The 26,711-nt window shown below is 37.7% G+C and overlaps 1 protein-coding gene across 6 annotated transcripts in view; it reads right to left on the bottom strand.

Annotated features, from left to right (window-relative positions):
- The window catches only part of STK3 (serine/threonine kinase 3), a 149,622-nt gene that overhangs the window by 80,588 nt on the left and 42,323 nt on the right, over nt 1-26,711 (bottom strand). The window lies entirely within an intron of this gene.

The following is a 26,711-nucleotide window of genomic DNA, read 5'->3' as shown; positions in this document are numbered from 1 at the left end:
CCTGTAATTCAGCAAATTAAAAACAACTTTTTTCCTTTTATTTTTCAGGTTAAAATCTGGATGGAAGTATTAACTACTCTAGAATTTCCCATATCACCAAGATAAAGGAATCAAATCCATCTGCTAGTAATGTAGCTACTTCCCATTACAATTTCCTCTATGTAAACCATACCTCATTGTGCACACCATTCTTTATTTTATCTATTACTCCTAATCAGTCTCAGGAGAAAAAAATTTATTTCAGAATGCCTTAGCTTAGGACCTAAAGCACTTTCTGGTTAAGCACACAAAATGCAAGCTTCTAGCTCTTATATGACAGGTTTCAATTTTAAACAACGTAATGAATTGGGTAATCAAACCAGGCAATATTTTGAAGCACTTATCTATTCTAAAACAAAGCAGATTCATTAGGGTTTATGAATCTGCTAACACAATTTGAATAGTTACTTCATTTTAAAAAAGGTTAACTGTTGGAACCAAATATAGTAGGCAAATTGAGGCAGTTTGCTGAGGTTCTGTATTCTAGATCATGCTTGTAGTATGGCACCTACTATTCTAGGTAAAATGCAGAGGCAACACAGAACTTCACATATCAGTCCAGCCCTTGTGAGAAACTAGATGCAGTCAGCACGCCTGGGTTCCTTCAGTGTTGCCCAGGGCTTCCTGTGTTATTTCATATTTGTAGGAAGGAGCAATTTCACTTCATCAGCATAATGTGAAAAGGTGAATTCCTGCCATTTGAGATTGTAGAGGTGCATCTGTATTGCTCCTAATGCTAAAAAAGCCTCCCATACACCAGCAGCGAAAATTTAAGGAAACACTCCCCCTAAAGTGCTAAATTACTAAATGCAAGGAACTTGCTGCATGGATGTGCATTAAAAACCTGTCATAAGCTTCATTAGAACCCTGCCTGCCAACTCATGTGGTATAGCCCATAATTCCAAATACTTCATAACGTGTACTACTGCTCTGGGATTTAGGCTTGTAACAATTGTGAAAAGATTTCAAAAAATGGTAAATATTGTGATATTGAAATTTGCAAATGAAAAAAGTAGCCATTCACATTTATGAACAAGAATCACATCATGTGTTAGTTTAAATATAATACTTCTTTTTCATAAACAGTTCAAAAGAACTATTATTGACCTGTGGGGAAACTAGCACAAAGTTAAATTGCCTATTTGGAGTGACAAGATTAACCCCTGCCAAAATGATTTTAACAATATTCAGAACTGTACTCTGATCTGACATATACATAATCTAGCCATGTACAGTATGCAAATCCAAGTAAACAATTTACCAGTATAAGTTAATTTAAATTCAAACCATGAAGAAGTAAACTATGATGAAGTTTTTGCCCTTCACAATAATCAGTTTCATAACTTGGGTACGTTATCACTTATCTTTCATTAACATAGCAGTTCTGCAGCAGCTTTAAGAAAGCAAGAAGCTACAGGGGGAAATGCTCTAACTACTGTTTATATAGCTTCATAGATTGAACTGAAATTCTATGTAATAATTAACACTGATCTATGCTATTCTGACTCAGTATAAATATTAACCCCTGCCAAAGCTATATAAGCCAGTAAGAGTGTGGTGATAAGAGTCAGTGTGGTGTAGTGGTTAAGATCATGGGTCTGGGACTCAGGCAACCTGGGTTCTAGTTACTGCTCAGCCATGGAGCCAACTGGGTGACTTTGTGCAAGTCAAACTCTCAGACCAACCTACCTCACTGGGGTGTTGTTGGGGGGATAAAATTGAGACCAGGAAGAGGAGAATGATGTAAGCTTCTGAGTTCTTAAGAAAAAAGTGGGATATCATTCTAATAAATAAATAAGCTGCCATACATACAAGCTCATTAAAACTAGTCCTTTGTAGGCTTATTTCACTTCACAAGGTTGTTTAGGACTCAGCTTTATAATAGCCCAAAATCATAATAAAGACTCACTCTCTTATGGCCGAATAATTGACCATATAAAACAAGCATACATTCATTATAGCTAAATACTCAATACACATTGTTCAACTTACTTTAGTGGACAGCTTGGCTACAAAGTCAACACTTGAATTAGTAGAGAAAAATGAGTCTGGCAGCAGACTAAGTAACTGGTGTAATGGCCCAAGCTTCACAAACAGCTACCAGAGTTTTAAAGAGAGATTTTACAAGGTTATCTGATTTTCTAATACATATTAATTTTGCAGTCAAAAGTATCGCATATATTATGTACCATATAGTTGGATGATGGTGGTGGTGTTGTTATTGTTCAGGTAGTAGGTTTTGAGAAGTATTCAAGCTGTAACAGCTAACATGAATTACACTGCTAGTACTAGTGCATCATCAATAATATTAGTTGATGTACTGATTTCCTCAGAAACTGGTGTGCCAACTAATGCTATTTGCATCGCTAGACTAGTTTTCAGAAGTACAATATAATTTACATAAGATAATACAATAGACCATCTTAACTGCCTTTTCTATTAATTTCCACAGAAGATATGAAACAAAATCTGCAGTTTAACTGAGAGATTATTGATTGATTTTTATCCCAACTTTCTTACATAAGTGGCTTACATAATACTCCTGCTGTTGCTCTCAATCCTATCCCCACAACAATCCTGTGAGGCTAAGAGTCTGTGACTGGCCCAACGTCACCCAGTTGGGTCCATGGCTGAGCCAACTAGAACCCAGATCACCTGAGTCCCAGTCCCATTTTAACAACTATACCACACTGGCTCTCCCTTTTATTTGTTCATGAAAAGGTTAATACTAAAACATCTCTTACTACTGGATCATTCAGGTTAATGTAAAGCAAATCTAATTGGTGGCCTACTTTATGATTTAGACCATTATGATTTTGGGATAGGCCGACAATGATTATGGCAGCCAAAAAATTTTGAGTTTGACAAGGTGCCCAAGTCAAAATTCAAGGAAATATACTTTGTTCCCTACATCAGCTACACACTTTCAACTTGGTTAGGTTCAGCGCTGGATTCTTGACAAAGAGAATGATGTATCAACAAACAAGTTCCATCTCGTTTCTATATCTAAAACACCTTGTCTTAGAAACTGAGTAACAGATCCGTAAGTTTCCATGAAGGCCAAGATTACAGAATACAAGTTCTCAATATTTTGACACTGTAGCTATATAAAATGTTCTAAAATTAAACAAAATAATTAAGGAATTATTACTAGCTGAGCCAAGCTAAAATATATTTTGAAAATTCCCAGACTAAAAGAAGTTGTCCACAATTAAAATAACTATGGACAGTACACAAGCCTGTCCATGTGCAAACAAGACCCACTGCTAGAGTAATAAAGAGCTAGCAGTTCTAAGAGCAACCTGAAACACTCAGAAACATTTCTGGGCCAGGTTGTTTCGTGAGTTGCCTTTAGAACTGCTACCTTTCTGTTGCGTGTGCAATGGGCTTCACTAGTGCAATACAGCACCTGGACCATAGTGGAAATATTGGATGCTGCTGTCAGTATCTGGACTGCTCTTGTGGCCAGAACCAGAACCACCACTACCATTTTTGCAAAATCAGTCTCAGGTCCAGTGGGCTGATCCAGTAGAGCTGCTCTTACATTACTTACAATTCTGCTCAAACCAGCTCCCCACAGGATCCTACAAGCAGGGTACCTGCAACAGTACTCCCCTACTTTCCTTGCAATTGGTATGCACAAGCATACTGTTTCTGATACTGGAGCTAACACATTACCATCAGGACTGGTATGTATGTATGTATGTATGTATGTATTTATTTAGAGAACTTCTATGCTGCCCATTCGCCAAAGCCTTGGGGCGGCTCACAATCATAAATAAATAAACACAATATAAAACAGAATAATTTAAGTCACCCTGGCCAAAGAATAAAATAAATAAATATTAACAATTATTTAATTATTGTTAATTATTATTAACAATGGTAGCTATTTGTCCAACCCTAACCCTCTTTCAAAGCAGCCCAAATTAATAACTATCATGACATGTTATGGAAGTGAATTCTATAGGTTAACTATGCACTGTGTAAAAAGAGTTTCCTTTTGTTTGCTCTGACTTGCCCACCAATCAGTTTCATTTGATGACCCCAGGTTCTAGTTTTATGAGAGAAGGGAAAATGTCTCTTTTTCCAAAGCATACATAAGTCTGTACCTCTCTATCATGTCTCCCCTTACTTGTCTTTTTTCTATGTTAACATTCTCAGTTGTTATGATCTTTCTTCAAGTTGCTTCAACTCCTTGTTCATTTTAGCTCCCGCTTTCTGCACTTTTTCAACTCTACAATATCCATTTTTTAGGTGTGGCAACCAGTTCTGTGCTAGGTAGTTTTAATTCAGTCACATCACAGATTTGTATAATAGTATGATATTGGGTCATATTGGGAGTTTTGTTTTCAATTCCTTTCCTAATTATACATAATTTGAAGCTTGCTTTTCACAACAGCAACAACAATTTCATTGAGCTGTCCACCACACCCCGAAGACCTCTTTCTTGGTCAATCATGGCTAGTTCCGATTCCATCAGCTTATATCTGAAGCTGTGATTTTTTGCAGCAACATTCATTATTTTACCCATGCTTACTCTGAACTGAATTTGCCATTTTGATGATCATCCTCCCAGTTTGGAAAGATTGTTTTAGAGCTTCTGACAATTCCATTTGGCTTTAACCACTCAAAAACGTTTAGTGTCATCCTCAAATTTGACCACTTCACTGCTCATTACTAATTCCAAACCATTTATGAGCAGGTTGAAAAGCGACAGTCCTAATACAGAATCCCAAGAAACTCCACCATTTATGTCCCTCCAGTGAGATGAATACTATTTTTTTGGGTTACTAATTTTTAAGGAACTCTGAAAAATATTGAATGAGGAAAAATTAAATGGAATGTCGACGTAAAAGGGGAGACGTTATCATTACAGTCCCTAAGTCATTTTAATACACAATATTCTACTATAACTTTATTTTATGGCTTGCACTGGTAGTTAAGCAATGCACAATTCATACCCATCAACTGCTTGCTCTAAAAATGATAACCTTTGGATATTATTTCATGCAAAGTATGATGCATGCAGGATGGTGCAGTACAAAAGGGATCTAAGATAAGGGAATAATTTTCACATGATTAGGACGAAGATGGGCTACTAAATGATAAACATTTTATCTTCAACTACAAGATTATTCTAGAGTTCAGTGTATATTGTGATAACAATTCAGGAGGTCAAATGTGTAAAGGTCTGGCTTTCCAGAACACTTTTTTTCACAGAACCTGCAGACTCAGGGTATTGCAGTCTTCTAAGCCAACTGCTTTCTTCTCAATGCCTCTCCCGCATTCTTCCCCAATGAGAAGTTTAATATTGAACGCAAACATGACTTAAAGGAGGTACTCAAGGCAAAAAAAGCATGCATCACAATCAGAAGTGGCGTGCCCTAGGAGTCTACATGATTCCTAAATGTTCCAGAGAGAGAGAGAGAGAGAGAGAGAGAGAGAGAGAGAGAGAGAGAGAGAGAGAGAGAGAGAGGGGAGAACTGCGAACCAGTAAGGAGATATTTCCCAGGATACCTTTAGTGCCAAAACAATTCATCCTCACATCAAAGGAATTTCTACACGTCCAACCTTTCCTAATATTAAATGAAACTGCATATATCACAAATGTTATTAGCCAAGTGTATATATTCCAAGGTTCAGCCAATTTTCAGTTTGTTTGTTATGTTGTGCATTCCTCACTAGTCTAAAAATGATGTTAACACTATTTAAAAGGCATCATCAGTTGACATAATACAAGTTCACAGCATGTAATCCTGTAACATTTTAAACATTGTGAGAACTGACAAATGCTTTTCATGTATCTTGGAGGATAAGATAAAAAACAGTTAAAATAAATACAGAGGAGAGAGAGAAAAGGATGAAAACCACATTCATAAAGTGAGACCAATTATAATAAATAAACCCTTACAAGTCAGATGTAATTCAGATACCTGGGAAATTCACTTGATGGATGCTACATGGCTCCTTTAAATCACTGGCTGTAGCCAAGTCTCTTAGGAGCATGCAATGAGGGGCTGATGCTAGTGGTAGTCACACAGAAAAAGAACAAGAAATAAGCATGGCAGTCTCCCACACAGATGGTCCCAAGTTGGTGAACCATTTAAGGCAGTCCCCACATATTGTCCAAAACAACATGTAAAAAAACCCCAGTAAACTGTGATGTCTTAGTGATTTCAATAAATGCTACTAGGCTTAACTTTCTATAGCAGGGGTCTCAAGCTCGCAGCCCGCAGGCCAATTGCCGGGACAGGCGGGGCATGGGGGAGGGGCCCTGTGGCCTTCAAAGCGCTGGCGGCGCCCGGGCCGGCCGCAGGATGAGCAGCCCACCACCACCGCGGTGGTGGAATACTTGATGCAGCCCAGCCTCACCCAGACTCTACTTCCAGCGGCCCCCAGGTAAGTTGAGTTTGACACCCATGTTCTATAGTTTTGCCAACAGTAGGTGCCAAATAACACGCTTAAAGTATTATGTTGTGAATCTTGGTACAGATTTCCTGCACCCATGATGAGTCAAGGCTTCATACAACCAGGTGTATAGATCTTTGAATTCAAGAAGAGAGGGATTTTTACTCCATCTCCAATCCCATAGTCAATGAAAGACCAAACTACACATGATGTTGAACATGGCCCTTATATTTCCATTAATCTCTTTAAACTCTAAAAAGTAGCCTACAGAGTATGGGGAGACAAAAGTTTAGGACTGTGTACATCACTCTCTATCCATGTGATCAGGACTGTTTAACCATTTCCTTCAACAGTGCAGGCCCAAAGAAAACCACATGTTCCAAATTTGATACGTGCCCTCAGAAGCTATTTCCCAGTCCATACCTCTTTCCTGCAAAGCAGTTTGCATTTCCTCTGCTTAGCAGTCTAACATGGCGTTTTGGCTAAACAAGACTCTTCTGTTGGACCCTCTCCAATTCCCAGATGCTAGTTCCACTCTTCAGCCTGGCATAGCACCCTTTCCCGATTTTATATATAAGATCTACCTGGCCCTCCTCTTTTCACTTACTTCTTAAGGTAATCATTGATCCAGTGACAAAATCACCAGCCCATCACTCCTACAGGCTTCCTGTCTAAAACTGGGCTTCTTCCACAAGGCACAGGCTCAGTCTTTCAGACATTTATACCATTGTCAGGCAGAAATATGGTACCCTCAAACCACTGAAACATAACAGGGGTTGACAAAAGCATAAGAATGAATTAAATTGTCTAAAATCAAAAGATATCATTAAAATAACCCAATACTGATCTGATACAGCCAAATACCTAACCAATCACAAACATGTAGCATCACTTTTTCCAGTTGTTTAGGCTGTGATATATGAAGAAATTTTGGAACAGGAGAGATGCCCTTGAGATTACCGAAAATGCCCTCAAAGTCTTTATATGGAAATTAAGGAAGCTGAATGCATCTCCCATCTGTCATCTTGAAATCCTTCACAACAAGACACATGTGAATTAGCCACATGCTACAGATGGAAGATTGAGACACAGGCTGCATTCACACAACATAACAAGGAATCCCATGTGGTTACATGGTGTGTGTGTGCACGTGTTTATACCATGGTCTATATAACGGAGAAACCATTTGATTGTCTGCTATCATGATTCCCTTCCTCCCAACTCAGTACTCCTGCTATTGGCATATATCCCACCAGCCTGTGCTTGAAATTCAATCCCAAGGCACATCACACCCTGCCAACGGCTCTGCCTTGTTGGCTGATGCACAGAGGTTAGATGACAGGAACAGCTCCTGCAGTTGCCACTCCTTCCAGGGATTCTGTGACAATGGCATACCAGAACTGTGTTAACTTTGATCCTGGGTTCAGGCCACACAACAGGCCTTCATGGTATGGAGAATTTAATTAATTTCATTTCCATGCCTCCCCACACCCAAAGCTGTCTGTGTGCTTAACAACAATCAATAAAAACAGACAACAGAAATACAATAGAAACTCACTAAATTGGAAAAATATAAGAAGTTGAAAACACCTAAGACAGACAATAGCAACAATTACTCTGCAAAACAGCTAAAATGGGTAATCCCCCTCAAGCCCCTGGGTAGCCAAGTAAATCATTAAAAGCCTTGGAGAAGAAAACCGTCTTAACCTAGCACTGAAAAGATGGCAAATTCCGCACCAGGCAGACCATAGTGGAAGGATGGGGGGCCACCACAAAGCAAGCCCACATTCCATATAGCCCATGGCTGAAGTTCTTTCGGCAGTTTACAATAATCCTCAACAAGAGAACAAATTGCTGTTTATTAGCATGGTTCCTAGAGACTAAACTTACCATGGTGAAATAGCATGATTGGGTCTGGACAACCAGGCCAACAGACCAACTACTTAAAAAAAAATCACTATGTCTTGTCATGTTGTCCCAACCCACCCAGAGAGAAGGACAAAAACAGCTTCCATAAGACAGCCTAGTGAGTTCATATAGAACACAACATTCAGACCAGTCTGACTGAATCATAGTTCTTTTGATTACATTTATTTGGTACAATATGAGAAAATAATACCTTGGGTATGACTCCTTAAAAATTTAATTAAGAGCTTTATAGTTCAACACAAGCTTAAAACTCACAATATTTTTTAAAAAAATCTCTGGGGAAGACATTTTCTGATAGTAAAGTAGTACTAAAAATATTCAAAGGTAATTTTTTAAAGGGCACACTACAGGTAGAACAGATGGCTAAAGCTGTTTTATATCCTTAGATTTTATTTATCAAACATGAAAATTTTCTCAACTTTCTCTTTTCCTGTATGAGCCCCAAACTATGTGATATTTTGTTTGTGTTACAATTATACTAATTCAATGCAGGTCATTTGCTTTTTACTGGGTCCAGATGACATTTAGTAAACTAAACATGGAACAATTAGCTCTGAAAAAGTAAGGATTTTGATTGCCTTTGGGTAGGTCATACAGTGGCTGTAGAACACTATTGCCTTGGTTAACACCAAAACAGAGCAGCAACTAATATTTTTCCATTGTTTTCTCTTTCACAAATTTAAATACTGACGTATAAAACCGAAACTGCTTAATTAGTCGACAGGCAAGAACATCAACTTTATATAGTATTTTCTCTTATGTAACATGCCCTTAAAAATGCATTGGTGCTACCCCTAGGGCAGAAATAATACAATTTACACTTCTATTTCAGTGTCAATTGAGCCTGTTGAGTTGAGAAAAACAAATTAAGAAAAAGCACTGAGGTGATGATTCAGTAACCACTAAAAACATTTGTGTAAACCTGCCTTCCTTCTTTAACATTTGTAGTTTTAAGACAATTGTATTAAATAATTAGGGATGCAGTGAGTTGGAGATTTTCAAGTATATAGTTTTGAATGAAAAAATGGTAATACCCCAGATTTTACAGTGTTCCAACACAACACCCACTTAGGGATACAAGCTGAAATGTAGCTAAATTTCATCTTACCAAACATACTTCTTCTAATCTATGATATACACACAGCATTCTATAGTAAAATGTTCACATGCCCATTTACAAGTGGTACTCCCTTCAAACATTGCAAGCATGAGATTCAATCAACTGCACTATAGGAGGTGAATGTTTATCTTTCCAATGTAGTATTATCAGCCTTTTAAGCAGTCAAAAGGGTGAGGGAAATCCATTTATGCAGACCAAATGTTACGTAAAATTGTTGCAATGCACACTTCTCCCAAAAAGAAGCCACTATTGGACGTTGCCAAAACACATGACTAAAAGAAGCATTAACTCTGTTACACCTCTAGCAATTAGCCAACTCAGACAAATCCTTAATGAAGAAATGTTCTAGTATCTAACAGATACAGAGCAAGAGTTTTTGATGAAAAAGATGTAACTTCAATATCTGAAGCGTCTGTAGATCTCAGGTTACAACAGTAATCCATTAGGTAAAAAAGGGCAGTCTAGTTTCCTATTCCATTCCAGCATAAGATTCTGCATATCATATTTATTTACCATTAACAAGTCTTTGAAAGTATAGATTGTGCATTGAGCTAACTGATCAGCCATACCAAGTGTTTTCAATAGTAAAGAGAACCCTGAAGCTTTATAAGTAGCACAGCTAGACCAGATACTAATAAATGTTGCAACTACAAGTATTACAATTTACATGCTATGCTTGAATGACATTTGGCATGCAAGCCAAGAATGACAAAAGATTATCATCAGGACCTATTGACTGGGCTGAGGTAAACCTAAGTTTGCCACAAAAACATTTTCTTACCAATATTTAAATCTGAATTTCCAATACATTCAATTTAGCAGGAGAAAATAGGGCAAAATATATGGTGTCCGATTGCATGTAACATATCTCTACATCAGGCAGGGTCAAGGATTCAGTCAAATGAGGTGAGGCGGTACTGGAAGCCAGAACCTGAAGTACTTGCCAGGACAGCTCAAAGCAAGGCACAGCAGTGTAGTGACACCTTATATGCAGCTCTCAGGCTTCCAGATGCTGTGCATCATTGCCACACAGCTGTTCCCTGCAAGCACCTACAAAAGTGTGCCTGGTTCTGCAGGCACCGACAGGGTGACTCAGGCCCTGATTTTGACAAAGATATCAAATCTGTCCAAAGTATGGAACATTTATGTGGAAAAGACCAAAATTTGTACAGATTAAAAGATAGGCCTGATGAGGCATGTCTAGATCTGGAAAGCCAGATCAACCTTCTTTAATCGGAAGTTGCATCCTTTCTGAGAATGTGTGGTAGGAAGAAACTACCCAAAAATTATGAAATGAAACATTTTTTGAAAATATTTGTCAAATACAGAGGAATCCCACAAATAGATAATCAGAGGTATATTTATTACCTCCCACCTTTTTTTTTTCTTTCAAGGAATTCAAGACAGTTTCCATAATTCTTTTCCTCTCAATCTTATCTTCACAACAAGCCTGAGAGATGTGTTGGGCTGAGAGTCTGTGACTGGCCCAAAATCACCCAGTTAGCTCCCTAGCTAGATGTGGGGACTAGAACCCACATCTCCTGAATCCCCATCGTGAATGTATTTACCCTACCTCATAAACTCCGTTTTAAAGATGTCCATCTACCTGTATCTCATGAGACTTCTTCACTCAACTTAGTGTACAGTCTAGTGCCTCCATTTCAGATGTACATAAGTCTCCAAACAGAGAGGCTTACATGCCCCAATGCACAGAACAAGACAGGGTGGCAGCAAGTTCTGCTACTACCACATCTCGCACCATTTATTTTATCTAGGCAGGGTTTTTTTTTCCAGTCCTCGGGAGGGAAAAAGGAAGTGGACGGGGTGCTGAGAGGACCAGTGTAGGCTGCCAGCCTCAACCTCCTCCCCTTCCTGGCACACACCTTTTCAGCATCTCTAATTATGTCCTTGGAAACATGGTTCATTCATAATGCTGCAAGCAGAATGGAATGGGGGCCTTTCCTTTGGAGTCTGCAGCTCCACGACTGCTCGACCTTGGAGCACGGGGCCTGATAATCCTATGTTCAAAATCAATTTGAACAACTGGTTGACTAGCCAAGGCAATTCAGCTATGATGTAGCTGAAGTATCAACTGCATCAAAGCTGAAACAGACTAGAGTTTTGTAATAAACAACAAAAGATCCCCAGCAAAGGTATTTTAAATTCCAAACAATCATGCATCCATTTTATACAAATCAAAATAAAGATTTAAAATTGTGAGGGTTTTTTTAATATATGAGAGCTGCATATTGTATCAGTCTCATCCTTAATCTTTTTACTATTTAAGAAAATGTGCCATATTGAGGTCATATTTAACTTTCTTCAACTCCCAATACAGTTGGGCAGTTCAGCAAATGAGAAAAAAAACCTGGGTAATTATAGAAATTTCAGCTCCTTATTTACAGATATCTGTTGCACTGCTTTTTCTTATACAAGGCATAGGCTGGCCTCTCTAAGGCACAGGAATCAATAACACCTTCATTAATTTGACAAACTGAGGTAACTCAGTAGAAATCTGATTTTAAAACCCCTTTTTATTATGAAGAGAAGCGTTAAATCTTCAGAGAGTAGGGAGCCTTGCAACTCCAAGCAGATTAAGACATGATTTGAGACTATGAGCATATCAATCTTACTAACATTGTTTGACATAGCAATGGTACAAGAACCAAAAATAATCTAATCAAAAGTAGTTATGACAGGCAGGTGAAATGAAGGTATAAGCCTTTCTTGCTAGGATGGAAAATACTCCAAACACCATTTGAAGCAATTTCAGCCACACAGGCCTCACCACTATTTGCCTTTTCAGAGCAGGCAAATTCCAATCTAGCAAAGGATCTAAAAACATACTAAATTGCCCACCCACAATTAAACAACCATAAGCAATATCAACCAATTTGCTAAAGCATTCATTAAACATACTGGAGAATCATTAATAGGCCCATACACATTTATCACAAATTATTTTATCACCTGTTGAACTGAAAAGAGCCTGCTATGAATTAAAATAGTTCTGTATCTGTAACATAGATCTGGTTCTGTCTTTTCTTAAACTAATATTGTACCTTTTTATGCACCACTCAACTGACAAATATCCTTGGGTACTTTACTGCAATAAAAACACAAAAACAGTGTTTTATTGCATCAAAACAGTATCAAAACATTTATTCAGTTAATAATTAAAATACTTCAAGCCATAAAGACATTGGGAAAAAAGTATTAGAGAGCCCAGAAATTCTCAAGCCCAGCAAATCAAGGCCAGCAAAAAACAAGAAATTGAACATTAAATGCCTGCCAGAAAGAGGTAGTCTTGGCCCAGCATCTAAATGCATACAGAGAGGTCATCAAGCAAATCATCCTGGGAAGGGTACTCCATAGAATAATGGCTGTTAGAGAGAAAGCACTTTCCTTGGTTTTGCTCACAACAGCATAGGTGACAGCACCCAGAAAAAAGGCCTCTGAAAAGTACATTAGTCGTCAGGTAGCCAAATCTGGAAAAAAGCACTCCTTCAAATAGAATGGTCCTAAATTGCGAGGTTTTTAAAGTTCAGTATTAACACTTTGGATGAGGCCCAAAAACAGATTCACAAACTAGGACAGCTGACACAGCCCTGGAATAATATATGCAAATCAACCAGGCACCCTCAGTGCCCTATCTTGCATTAACTGAAGTTTCTGAACCATCTCCAGATGCAGCCCCATGTACAGCTCATTGAAGCAATCCAGGTGAGAAGTTACCAGCACATGGATTACAACAGCTGTCACAACTGTTGTAACAGCCAAGCCTGACAGAAGACACTTGGTGCCACCGAGGCTTTAAATGACAAAACTGGATCTATGAGTAACCTCAAACTATGAACTTGCTCTTTTTTGGGTGATTTTAACCCTATTTAGGACAGGTTTAACTGGACAGATATACCACCTATTAACAGAACCTTTGCCTTATCTGGACTGAGCTTCAGTCCATTTCAAAGTCAATAATTTGAGGACAGTCACCTAAAATGAGTTTGATGAAAAGAGGAGATAGAGCTGAGTGCCATTCACATCCACATACTAATGTCACCTCATTCCAATCCCTCTGGGCATCCACTTCCATAAGTAGCGACAGTGAAACTGAATTTGTGCCAACAAGCTCAGAAGAGTAGAACTCTGTTGAAATAGTGTCAGTGTATTCTTTGGGTTGATCATATTTTCTGTCAATTTTCAATACCTTTTTTTCTTAAAATGTAAACAATTTAAGAGAAGCACAGGCACACTACAAGTACTCTAATAAAATGTTTACATAATGTAATATTCAAATCACTTTGTTTTATTTTTTCCCTGAAATAGTCAGTTCAAATACTTGTGATGCACTGTGACAAAAGGCTACCATGGAAGTACTTAAAAAAAACTTTGCAGTTTACCAAAAAGAAGTAAAATAAACATGCTACTTATATCACTCTCTAATAAAAAAATGTTCCTATGTAAACTGTAGGACATTTACCAGAAAGCTTTCAAATTCAAAATTTGCCAGAAAAAAAAGATGCACACAATGATGTGAGTTAAGTGTTACTGTAGGTTTTTTAAGTTTTGCTTTTTGGTCGATAAAATGACTTCACCTTCTTTAGATATTAAGCTATTCATTAGACAGCATGTCTTTAAAAATCTTTCTTTTAAGTGACTGTTCTATGAACACAGTTTAGGGAGCCTATTTAGAATGGGGAAACAGTGCAAGGAGAAGAGGTAAACATTTCACCAGTCCTGCAATAAAAATTGAGTACACATTCTTCCACAGCTACTGTGGATCATACCATCTTGATACTGAAAGATCAGCACTTCTTGGTAATAACTTCCTGGACTCAGACCAAGGAGTGTTCTTCACTTTTAAAACCCTAAACTGCTTAAGGCCTGCCTATCTATGAGGCACCTGACTTGCGAACCTGGCATGTTATCAAGATCTGCAGCAGTGTCCTTTCTGAGGATACAGACAATATTATAGGTCAATTTAACAAGCATGCCTGACAGGGTTACCTCTTGTGTTGCTCCCAAACTGTGGAGTTCATTGTCAGAGATACAATCAGTCCCCTACTCTCTGTGCTTTCAAAAAGGTATCAAGGCACAGCTTTTAAAGCAGGCCTTTTGAACTCTTTTTAGTGTGGTTTTATTGTCTTTTGTGTAGCTCTAGTGTTGATTTTAATATCTTTATGATATTGATTTTGATACATTGTACATCCCCTGGTAGCTTTTGCATAAAACAACTATAAATTGCAATAAATAAAAGACGCCAGAATTACTATCTAGCCAATTCAGAACTCTAATAAAGATTTAGAAGGATTTCTTCAAACAGGTCTTTCCCAGATGGGGAATAAAAAAGGAGCGCCAAAAAATAAAAAGCAAGTTGATGATATGGTGAAAGAAAAAAGAATTTGAACTTATTGCCAAAAACATTTTAGGGCAACAATGAACATTTACATATTTGAGAAGCAGAATGTCAGTCTGGGAGAATGCCATACTGTCAGAGAAAGGGGGAATAAATGGAATAAAGGAAGATATAGGACAGACACTTGTAACCATATAGACTTTTCCAGATAGCACCTGACAGATCACATAAAAAAGACTTAGACAAGACTTGGGCATTTTATAGCTTATTAACAAATTAAACTCATCAGGTCACAATGGTGTTCACCTGAGAGTTCAAAAACCTCAATTGTAAAATTACTAGTTTTAAGACCAGAACTTCATAATCTCGTTAAAATTGTCCTCTGAACCCAAAGACTGGGAAGTGACCAGTGGTTTTTAAAAGGGGATGGGGAGTATCCAGGAAATTGCAGGGCAGTTAGTTTAAATGCCTGCTCTGGGTAAATTGCTGGAAATTATGATTACAATAAAGTAATCAAGGATATATAGAAAGACAAGAGTTAGTGCAAAAGAATCAGCATGACTTCTTCACAGAGTTCTTTCTTGCCAATCTTCTGGAGCTCTTTAAGAGTACAAAATACACAGAAAATTTTTTCTAAACATTACGTGCTTCAACATGCTGAAAACTTTTGGGAAAAACACCTGAATCAAGTGAGCAATCTTGGGATAATAGGTCAGGTCTGCCTAAAGATTAGCAGCTGGTTAAATTGGAAGTAGAGAGCAAGAACATACATGCAGTTTTCACACAAAAATGGGATTTCACAAGATGAGTACGGAGACCCACATAATTTAATCAATGATCTGGAGTCAGGGATTAGCAGTGAAATAAATGCTAAATTTATTAAGGATAGCAAAAATCCAAGCATACATCAAAAAGGTCTGAAATGATCTCTGACTGGGTGAATAGGCAACATGAGGTTGAAAACAAGTATAAAGTGATACACACTGGGACAAAAATATCAAGCTTGCACATTATCATCATCTTTACTACCACCACATTGCATTTACTTACCCCCTTTAAAATGATGGGATATACGTGGTATACACTCTGAAATTGTTGTTGTTGTTATATTGCATATATGTCCTGCCTTCCCCCACTTGTGAGGAATCCAAGGCAGCTTACATAGCTCCATTTTATCCTTACAACAGCAACTCTGTGAGGTAGATTCAGCTGGAAGTGAATGACTAACTCAAAGTCACCAGTGAGTAGGAACTAGAAACTGAATCTCCAGGTTATCAGTTCAAAATTCTAACCACCAAACCCTTGTTTAGTCAAACTGGTCCACTGTGGAGAAGACAATGAACAAATATTTCATATTTCCAATATCTTCTAATATGCAGGCTTACAATACATAATTTCAGGGAGAATATTAAAACTATGCATGTCCTTGCAGGGAACAATCAACTTGACAAGCAAATAATTTGCCAACAAGAAACATGTCACGGACTGACCAAGAAGTCTTTCTGTTACCCAACATCAGTAAGGACTCCTCAGCTCCTTAACTAATTAAAATACAGTGGTACCTCAGCTCACAAACTTAATCATTCCAAGACTCTGGTCGTGACCTGAATTTGTTGCAAGCCAAGTCAAATTTCCCTCTAAGGTTCAATGGAAATAAGGTTAATCCATTCTGTAAATATATATTTTTAATCACAAAAAATTGAAACAAAGTAACAAAGAACAGTAGAGAACACTAACGTAGCTGGGGTGGGGGGAGGTTATTGTTTGGAGGGAGAGTCCCCCTCCATAAGAACATTAGGGAGATCTCTTTCAGGGGTTTCCTCTCTTCTTTGTCTCTTAGCTGCAGGGTCAATTTTGGTGAAAAATTTGCATGGTCTTGTCACCTTCATTAGCGCTCTGCACGTTCTTTTTACCACCATGCTTGCTCTGCACTTTCTTTGGAGCCTTTATTCAATAAACTTCACAGCAAGCGACCACAGGTCTGTCTGTGACCTTGACCAGGGAACATGGCCCCAATCGTGGTCATCACCCAATGTGGAGTTCAAGACCTGAGGCAATTTTTTTTCCAAAATTTCTGTTCGCGACCCGATTTGGTCATGAACTTAGGCGTTTGTGAGTCGAGGTACCACTGTAATAATTTGAGGGAATGGCTCAGCTGTACATTGATAACAACCTACAGAGTTGTATCACTTCTCTAAAAATGATTAGAAAAGATAAATATTTTCTGGCTAAGGGGGAAGGATAGAAATCCAATGAATAAATAAATTTAGCAAACAATAGGTTGTATCTGATTGTTCTTCAAGTCACAGAATGCTCTTTGATCTAGCAGACTTCCACCAAGTGAATGAAAAATTCTCCCTTCCTTCCACACACCCCTAGGAACACCAGATCTCGCATGCTGTTTGAAAAAAGTTCCCCCACCCATCACTACAAGGGAATGTGACTCACCAAAAACTGCCTCCCTTCCCATTCTAGTGATGGAAGGTTCTTTAATCTATCTGAAGCTTCCACCAGGGAAGGACATCAAGTGAATACAACCCAGCATCTTCATATGTAATGGTTATTATTTTTAGATAGACAATATGTTTTTGCAGCCTTCATAAAAACTTCATTTTTCAGTTACCTGTAAGTCCTATGCTAGTTTTTATAGCTTCCATATAGTCTGAAGTGCCTGATCCTGCCTAATCTTGCCAGCTAGGCAGAGACAGGCCTGCTTAGAATCTGGATGGGTCACCTGAGTGTATGATTCTATGATTATTGTTGTAAACCACCCAGAGAGCTTTGGCTATGGGCAGTAGAGAAATGTTATTCTATTATTTTAAGTTGTACTGAGCTCATCCAAACTAAAAGTTCACAGGCTTTCATTACTGAACATAATAGAATAAATTGCAAGATGTAAAACTGAACAACACTTACCATAAGTATAAAACACAAATCTGTACATTAGAAAGATTTCAAGATGCACTTAACTGAGCTATTGCACTAAAACTACACTTAATTTATAACTGAGGTAAAATTATGTTTAATCTCAATGCTAAATTCAAGGAGCGCTCATTTTACAATTCTACTGGTTAAATTTCAGTAAGGCTTACAGAATTAGATCTTGGCCATTTGGACTTAATAACATCTCATAAATGATCCTCAGAAAAAGGAAGGAAAAGCCATCTTTGGTTAACTGTCATTGGAACGGTTTATTTAAACCTAAGCAATCACACAGTTCTTTCAAATTCTTATCATATTACCAATATTTCATCAGAAACATATGTTGGCAGCACAATTTAACTAGAATTATTGAACAACTTTTCTTTCACTTTCATAACAAATTAGGCAATGCATAGTTGATGCATCTGAAAAAAGTTACAGAATCACAGGCCTTAAGGCAAAGCAGTGGGTGTCATAATCTAAACCATCTCTGGCTGAAATTCAAAGGCAAAGGAAGTCAACATATTACTTTGTACACCAAATTACTTTTATTGATTATCGTCTTTATTTGCTAATCCCCAATGGGATAGTATGGACTGCCATTGAAGCATTAGAAGCTTAAAGGAATCCTAAAAACCTAATGTAAGGTTCATAAAATGAGAAAGAGAACAGGATTCACATATGTTAACAGATATCCCACAAGCAGTTTAATACAATGGTTGTGAACTGACAAAAAAAAAAAATCCAAATAGCCTTCATTTGATACCTTGTATACAGTTTAAAAATATACACTGTCTGATCAGGCCCTAAACAAAATGCATAGAAATTCAGTTAAGGTGCTTGATTAAAATGTTAGCACGTCAGTGATGGAATTTTGTAATCAATTATGATGCTAAGTGATGAGGAAGCTAGTAACAGACTAAACATTCTGATTAGTAAGGCAAAGCTGAAGGAGCCACACCAGTGCAATGATCACTGCAGCCTACCTTGATTTATTATACCATGAGGAGTTATGTCATGAGCAAGCACCCAATGCAACTATTGTGATGTCTGAACCAAATGAGGGATGTTTTTGTCTTAAATGAGTCACAATGGGCTACAGCTACCATGCAAACTGGGACACACTTAAATGCTGAATTAAACTATTAGGAACACTTTTCTAATTATGTCAATGCTTACAAAACTATCAAGTTCACGTGCTGAGACTGTGATGATACGATGAGGCAGATATAACACTTTGTTTACACCTGCTCATATAATATTGGTTTCAATGTGTCCAATTCAGGGATGGTTTTATTTAAATCACTAGTCAGGAAGATTTAAATAAATAGCATAGAAAAATGTATGGTTTTTCTATAGGAAAAAACCATAGAAAATGTACGGTTTTCTACATAAGTTGCAAATGCCTGCGTTACTCATAGGCAGAGGAACATCATTAAACTATTCCCAAACTATGACTTTTACAGCCTGCAGTCATTATAGGTTTTCTCCTCCAGGGAAAGACGAGGCTTTCTCCTTCAGGCTGTACACAAAAAGAAGACTTGTTGAGTATCCTGCTAGATAGAAATCACACCTAGATAGAAATACCATTAATACAGACTATAACAACTATGTGCATGATACAATTAACTCATATCAAGGAAGCAAGTTTCTCTCATTGCATAAGTTATTAATTCTGTCTTGTGTATGGGGGGGTTTAGGTGGGTTAAGAGTATCTTAAAAAAAAAAAGTGGCAGGCAAATACTATGGCCTTTTCACCTGAATTGTCTGAACTGTAACGTATGTTCTAACTAACATAAAGATACAATTGATGGGCTTGGTTACAAATAAAATATGATATAATATCATGTTGTTTAAATATATAGTAACAATAAGCACATTTCTAGCTGCTTTTTAGATACTGGTACAGCGCAACCCATGCTCCAAGTACTACAAATTGGAAATAGACAGAATACCAAAAATATAGCATTTTTTCTACTTAATTCTGGTTTTATATAAAGAGCCCTGCCAAGCATTCAGAAACTAACTAAAATGTTCTTCACGGAACAAGAACTTATTCTTAAACTACATAGGACTAGCAAAGAACTGTAAAATCTGTCTCTGAAGTATTATCTCCTTTTTTTCTCTAATAAGTACTGGAAAGAGGAAAAGACAGACGTATCTAAATACTCTTAGTTTACTGTGTGGCTAAGGTAGATTACTAATTCAACTTGCTTGAACAATAGCACATGACACAAATAATGAGCCTGAGGAGTACCTAACAAAAGCAAAAATAAAAAGCTTTGTGGGCCACCCCACAAAAGCATAGATCCAGGAAATTGTTCCCGAGTCATACAAAAATCATTTCTAGCTCAAGGATTCACTGTATCCAAGCTACTGCTGTGTATACTGCCTTCATGATAATTAAATGCATGGTTTGTGGTGCCCTAGAGCTTCCCGGTTATGTATGCCACCAGAACCTTATTCATATTTATCTATAGTAGCTATTATTGGCATGGCTCTGGAGTCCATGAGAGCATCTTGCAGCCAAATGAAGAACTGGACTAGACACAACACTAAAATATCTTATGGAGGATAATCTTCTATAGGCAGATGTATAGAAGAGGTAGGCAAACCTTGTCTTTTCAGATGGTCAGGCATTATGGGAGTTGGTCAGAAACTAAGGGAGTTGTAACTTAATGCTGGTGTATAGCTCAGTTGGCCCAATGCTATTAAGGGTTCACACCTCAATTTCTTATTTGTGTCATTTGGCATCATCAGACATTAAAGCATATTGTGCAAAAACAACAGTCTTGAACTGACTGTAGATCTTGAAAGGATATTCTCCCTATCATGGATTTATACAACATGTGGTATCCTAAAGTTTATTATGAAACCTTCAAAGTAAAGAAGAGGCCTTCAGTTCCTTTCCGAGGCTGAACATGCAGCTCTGTTCCAAGTTGCCAAATAAGGAACTAGGAGCAAGTAATTACCTTCAGCTTCGGTTGTTTGCCTACATTTCTAAGCCTCTGGGAGAGAATAAGCTGAAGAGAATACCTCTAACCATCCTAATTCTACACTAGAGGTGAAGGAGTAGTGACTCACTACCTGAACCACCTACAAATAATGACAAAGAAATTCCCCTCACCACAAGGAGTTATACTGTTCTGTTGCCAAGTTCTATATTTCATAGAATCACAGAATAGTAGAGTTTGATCTTTTCATGTTCTCCTCAGCAATTTCAGTAAACTACTGACCATGTGTATTTGGCATGCATACTCTGAACATTAAGCAATAATCACTCAGAACCATTAAGCAATAATCACTCGCTCACTCCTAGATTACTTACCAGGCCCAACAAGTTTATGTGAAAATTGGACATCTCTGCTGGCACCAAGAATCAGTTGGCTCTTATTGCAAACCTATGCAAAGCCCTAAACCCTTCTTCCAGGCCGTATGCTGTGAGCTAGGGTTCATCCTTCAACATTCAAAAGCCACATACCTTTCTTGCAAAGCAGTCTTTATTGACCAAAGCATTTTCCAGAAGCACAAACACCCAGAATGAATCTCAGAGCATGTACAGGGCAGTTCAATAAACCCAATCTAGTATTCACTTCCAGGAACTCTCCTTACAAGCATCCCTGGACCCCATCCTTTTGGGAAAGACCTTTTGAAAATGAGCACACCTCCTCTCCACATGCCAATCCTCTAACTGGGCAGATGTGCCACAGGGTCAAGAGCCATGCCTGCCTTGCCTATCTCTAAGAAACTCCCATGTTCTAAGTACCCTTCCACCAACTGTACAACTGTACATTCCCAGAGGCTGCCTGCCCACCTGTGCAGTCTGGCCTTGAGATAAGCATCTCATCTTCTCTCAACATTTTGAACTGACCCACATTCCAAGTCCCACCCCCACTTCTCTTTCTCCTCCACCACTTCCTCTTCTCAAGACCTTGAGAATGTGCATCAAAGCAACTATATTTCTTACTGTAGGCCTGTTTTCCATCTAAATGGATTGTACTCTAACTAAATTAATGTGACTATTTAACTGGTCAGATGTTAAAACTAGTAAAGGTCTTGAACAATGCAGAATTATCACAAGCCTGTATTAGCAACAATGTCAAGAAACAAAAACATTAATGGATTGTTTTAACTATTGCTTTCTCTGATAAATTTTCAACAGTAAAAGCTGACATTTTCAAAATTCACTACAATTGTCTATTAAGTCAGTTAAAACAAAGCACAAGACTGCATACTATTCTCCCACACTGCATACTACCGGCAGTCTTCCAAAATAATTATATTCTCAAATACATTCATCTCACAGAATAGCTTTTCCACAATCTACCACACTCAATCCCATGTATACTTTTAACAAAACAGTCATTTGAAATCAGTCAAATACAAGATCATGGTACTTGTAAAGCATCAAATATTAAAACCATAGCCATTTCCTCAGGTCTTTGACATAGCATGCTCTAGGCAATTAAATAACAGCCTTTCATGTTGGATAACTAGGGCCTCCTAGCAGACCACCCAACCTTGCTAGCCTGCCTGCTCTCTCCCCACCCTGGAATACAGGTTAGCAGTTAAACTACATATATTTGGGACCACTTCTTAAAAACAAAGTTCCCATCCAAAGACAGCTTTGTTGTGGCTGTACTTTGTATGCATGGACAGAACAAAAAAGGTGTACTACATCAGGTCTGCAACTTCTAGCTAACCAGATGGCAAGGCTGCCATCATTTCCCATGCCATAAGAACAAAGTTACACCTGGTTCCAAATCCTTTTCAACAGGATGTCAGATAAATTCCACAGATCCTAAAGTGCCCACTGGTGACAATGGAAAGCTACTGTCCAGGTTGAATTGCTATAAGAGGGCAATTTTCAAGAGCATTTGTAGGTGCATAAAGGAAGGGTTATAGGGATGCAGTGGCGCAGTGAGTTAAACTGCTGAGCTGCTGGGCTGGTTGATCGAAAGGTCAACAGTTCAAATCCGCACATAGAGTGAGCTCCCAGCTCCTGCCAACCTTGCAGTTTGAAAGCATACAAATGCAAGTAAATAAAAAGGTACCACTTCAGTGGGAAGGTAACAGTGTTCCGTGCACTTCGGTGTTTAGTCATGCTGGCCACATGACCACAGAGACTGTCATGTGGACAAATGCTGGCTCCCTCAGCTAGGAAATGAAGCACCACCCCCTAGAGTCAGACATGACTAGACTTTAATGTCATGGGGAAACCTTTACCTTTTTTAAAGGAAGGGTTATCTCTCTCATTCTCATGTGCTCAAATACCCTCCATCAAAATCTTCCCCTGCATGGGAATTGACTTAGGAAAAAAACATTCTTCATTAGTTTGATATTGTCTTGGATGGCATGAAAATTAATCAGAGAATGCATTTTATTTGTGATTATTTGGATGAGAAATCAGTTGGCTTTCAAATGTAAATAAATACTGCTGCTAAATGATCAGCTTGTTCAGATTTTATGCAGACTTCTTTTCTATAGATCCAGGGCACAAATAGTTTAACTGCCTGGATACTAGACCAGGTATAAAACCTGACATTCTAAGAGTGAATCAGTTATTCTCTGTACCTGGGAACAGCTCGGTTATTCCTTACTCTGGAAATGCTTGAGCACATCACTCCCATCTTCACTCTGCAATCAACATCTATAATGATAGGATCTCTTGGCCAGTTTAATATCTGAAAGTACGTGTTCCTTAACATAAACTTGCTAGGATGGTGATGTGGGGGAGAACAAAAATAACCCAGAGCCAAAAGAATGCTGTGTTCTAAACATGATGGAATTAGAGATGACCTGCTCCAGACTGGCCAAGAGATTTGGTATTTTGGTCAACTAAGGAAAGCAGCAAAAGCAAATTAATTTTGGAAAGAACTATTCTTCCCAAAAGGAAGGGAATAAAACATGCCACACAAAATATTTTACTCTTGGCTACTATTCTGAAAGGACAATTCTGCAAAACAGTTCTTAGTATTTTTAAAAGAAATAATCTCCTATCCCTTTGGTCACCAGCATGAGCAATTGTTATCTTAGATTCCTTTTGGAAGGATAATCATATGCTATATGTATTTAGTATTTATTTAGTATTATTTATATGTTTTTAATTATGTTGTGAGCCACTCCGAGGCTTTGTTGTGATGGGGGCAGCATAGAAATGTTTTAAATAAATAAAAAAAATAAATATAAAATTCATGTGACCTTCAAAATAGTATGGCATTTTCCACTGCACTAGTTCCATTGCCATAGCTGCAAATATATTTCTTTAAAAAAACTTTTCTGGTGCATGGAATGGCAGCCAAGGCTTTCCAGGTTTTATTGTCTTCCCTTGCCTCAGCCTCTTCTAACTTACCACCCAAAAAAACAAATCTAAGTACTCATAATGCTTAAAATTCCATACACATCTTTAAACGTTTTAATGAATACTCCCAGTCAATGTAAACTTACTGACACTATCAAAAAGGCGCAAGAGCAAAAATCTGGAGGTAACATTTGTGTTGGCTCTGTCTTTTTCCCATGGGAACCTCAATAACGAAAACTAACTCACATCTGGAAACAACCTTGGATTCAAATAATGTTAAAAATAGACCATGCAAGCTAAAAATATGAACTTTTAGGTCTACTTCTCAAAAAGAAAGCTGCTCTTGGTTTAAAACACGCATTTTTACTTCTTGTTCTGAATATGGTAAATCATAGTTTTCATTCACAGTGCTAGACATGAAGACAATTTAAAGATTAATCCAGTTTTTTTTAAAAAAATGCAAATTATGCACCACAAAGTCTTGCTCTACAGCTATGTCACAAACTATAACAGATGTGTTATACCTCTGTTTAAATATTTAGTCAGCAAACTGAAGGACTAAAAAGAAAAGACCAGAGTGATTTCATTCTTCACTTAGACCAGGGTGGTCTACTGGTAACTTTTGGTACTAGTAGTGCTGCTGGGGGAACAAAAATGAAACCAGGTGCCATCAAATTCAAATTAAAGATTTTGTATTCTTTTAAACAATCCTAAACCAAGTTTCCATAAATTCCTTAACTGATACAGCTACAATATTTGACCATTTTATAACAAGAAAGGAATTATAAGTTATCCTTAGACCATCAAATTCAAGCTACAACAAATTTAGATTGATTGGCACCTCTTCTTTATAAAGAAGGGTGTTATATTAAATAAGCAGCATATCTCTCAAAACATGTTTTGGTATTATGTTGTCTTTGAATAAGCATTAAATAGACATTACATGTGTACACGATTTTTATAGCCTTTGTTCCAACCTTACATTTTATGTAGTTCTAGCCTAAATAATCTTAAAATTTCAGAAACCATTATACTGGATTTGTAAAGAGAGCAACAGGAAAAAAGCTTAATATTCTTCAGTCTGCAGGATTTTTCATTTTTGATTAAAACTGTGATAATCATGTTAGACCCAAAGAGTAAATGTACAACTGCATTTAAACCATGATGTGCTATGAATGCAAGTGCTTGCAAATCAAGTCTCTGTGGACTGCTTTCATAAATATTAGTTATTCTGATAGAAATTATGCTGGCATTTATACACTTGATACACCGTCATACTAAACACAGTTTCATAAACTTGTATTGAGGAGACACCTCATCTTTCTTTGTTTTTGACAAAGCCAGAGTTATTACCATGTATCTGCTAACTTCAACTGAACTTCTGTACAAACAGCACCTGGGAAATATGGAATTAATAAAAGGTAATTAAGAGCTCACAGATAAAAGCTGTGTGTCACACACACACACACACACACACATCATACGTGTGTGTGTGCACACATGCACTTAGGTTCTAATCCCTTGCCCAAGAGAAAGTGCAACAAAGGACACAACTATGAATAGAAGAGGGGTGAAGGGCTGATGCATCTACATAAATGTGCATACATGCTTGTCATTCTTTGATGATTAACACCTGATTGAGTCCAGCTGAAGAATAAGCTCTTCAGCCCAAGGAAGTGACATGAAAACTTGCTCTATGAACTCTTGAGGTGCAATGGCTGTTTTCACTCATTTGAGTAATCAATTGCTGGAGGGCTGAGTGACAAGAAAAAGAATGGAAATTCTACCCCCATCCAAATAAGCAAAATAAAGTGGATCTGTGTTCCAGGAATCAAAGAATGTAATCTACCCTTTGGAGCCTTTAAGCCGACCAATCCCATCAGAACAGAGAAATCATCATGCAAATAAAGGTACTTCCTTGGCAGCCCTGCATGAACAGCAATGGGCCTCTGCTTCTTTCCTGTCCTGCTCTGCCTCCAACCTCAGTCCAGTCAGGTTTTCAGTAACATTAGGAGCTCTTAGGATGTCAGTATAAATATCTTGAAAGTATACATTGGCAAACTTTACAACATTGACTTTCTACACAGGAGCCAAATAACCAGGCCTTGGAATCACCATATGAAACAGCATATTATAGTAGGAGATCCTGGTCATCAGTAGTTTGACCAGCTTTTACCTTTTGCAGATCTTCATGTTGAAGAAAAAATTAACCTTGTATTGTGGTTCATACAGAAATGTTGCCCTTTCATATCCAAAGCAATTATGCTGGATCACAGCATTAAATTATTTCTGTTGTTTCAAGGTTTTTTAACAACTTTCTCTTGGGCAAAGCCAGCTAGCACATTATCATGCAAAACTAATAATTTCCACTGAACAAGATGTGTTAAATAATTTAACCACAATGACTATTTCATCAAATACATCTTCAACGAAGTTTAAAAGCTATAGGTCCTGTTCTAATGTGTACTGAAGAGTAAAGGAGACTGCTATGGAGATCAGTGAAGGTTGAATAAGCTCCTAACTATTGCTACAGTGCCTTTGAAATTAATATTCCCAGCTCAAACATTTTCCTATTAAAACATCCTGAAAATAAATCAATAGAACCATGGAACTGCTCTTTTTTCAGATTAGCA

The sequence above is a fragment of the Varanus komodoensis genome, unplaced genomic scaffold (genome assembly GCF_004798865.1).
Source record: "Varanus komodoensis strain SLA01 unplaced genomic scaffold, ASM479886v1 scaffold14_1, whole genome shotgun sequence".
Taxonomy (NCBI): domain Eukaryota; kingdom Metazoa; phylum Chordata; class Lepidosauria; order Squamata; family Varanidae; genus Varanus; species Varanus komodoensis.
Note: the sequence above shows the minus strand (reverse complement) of the source record. Positions and strands in the feature narration are given on the sequence as shown.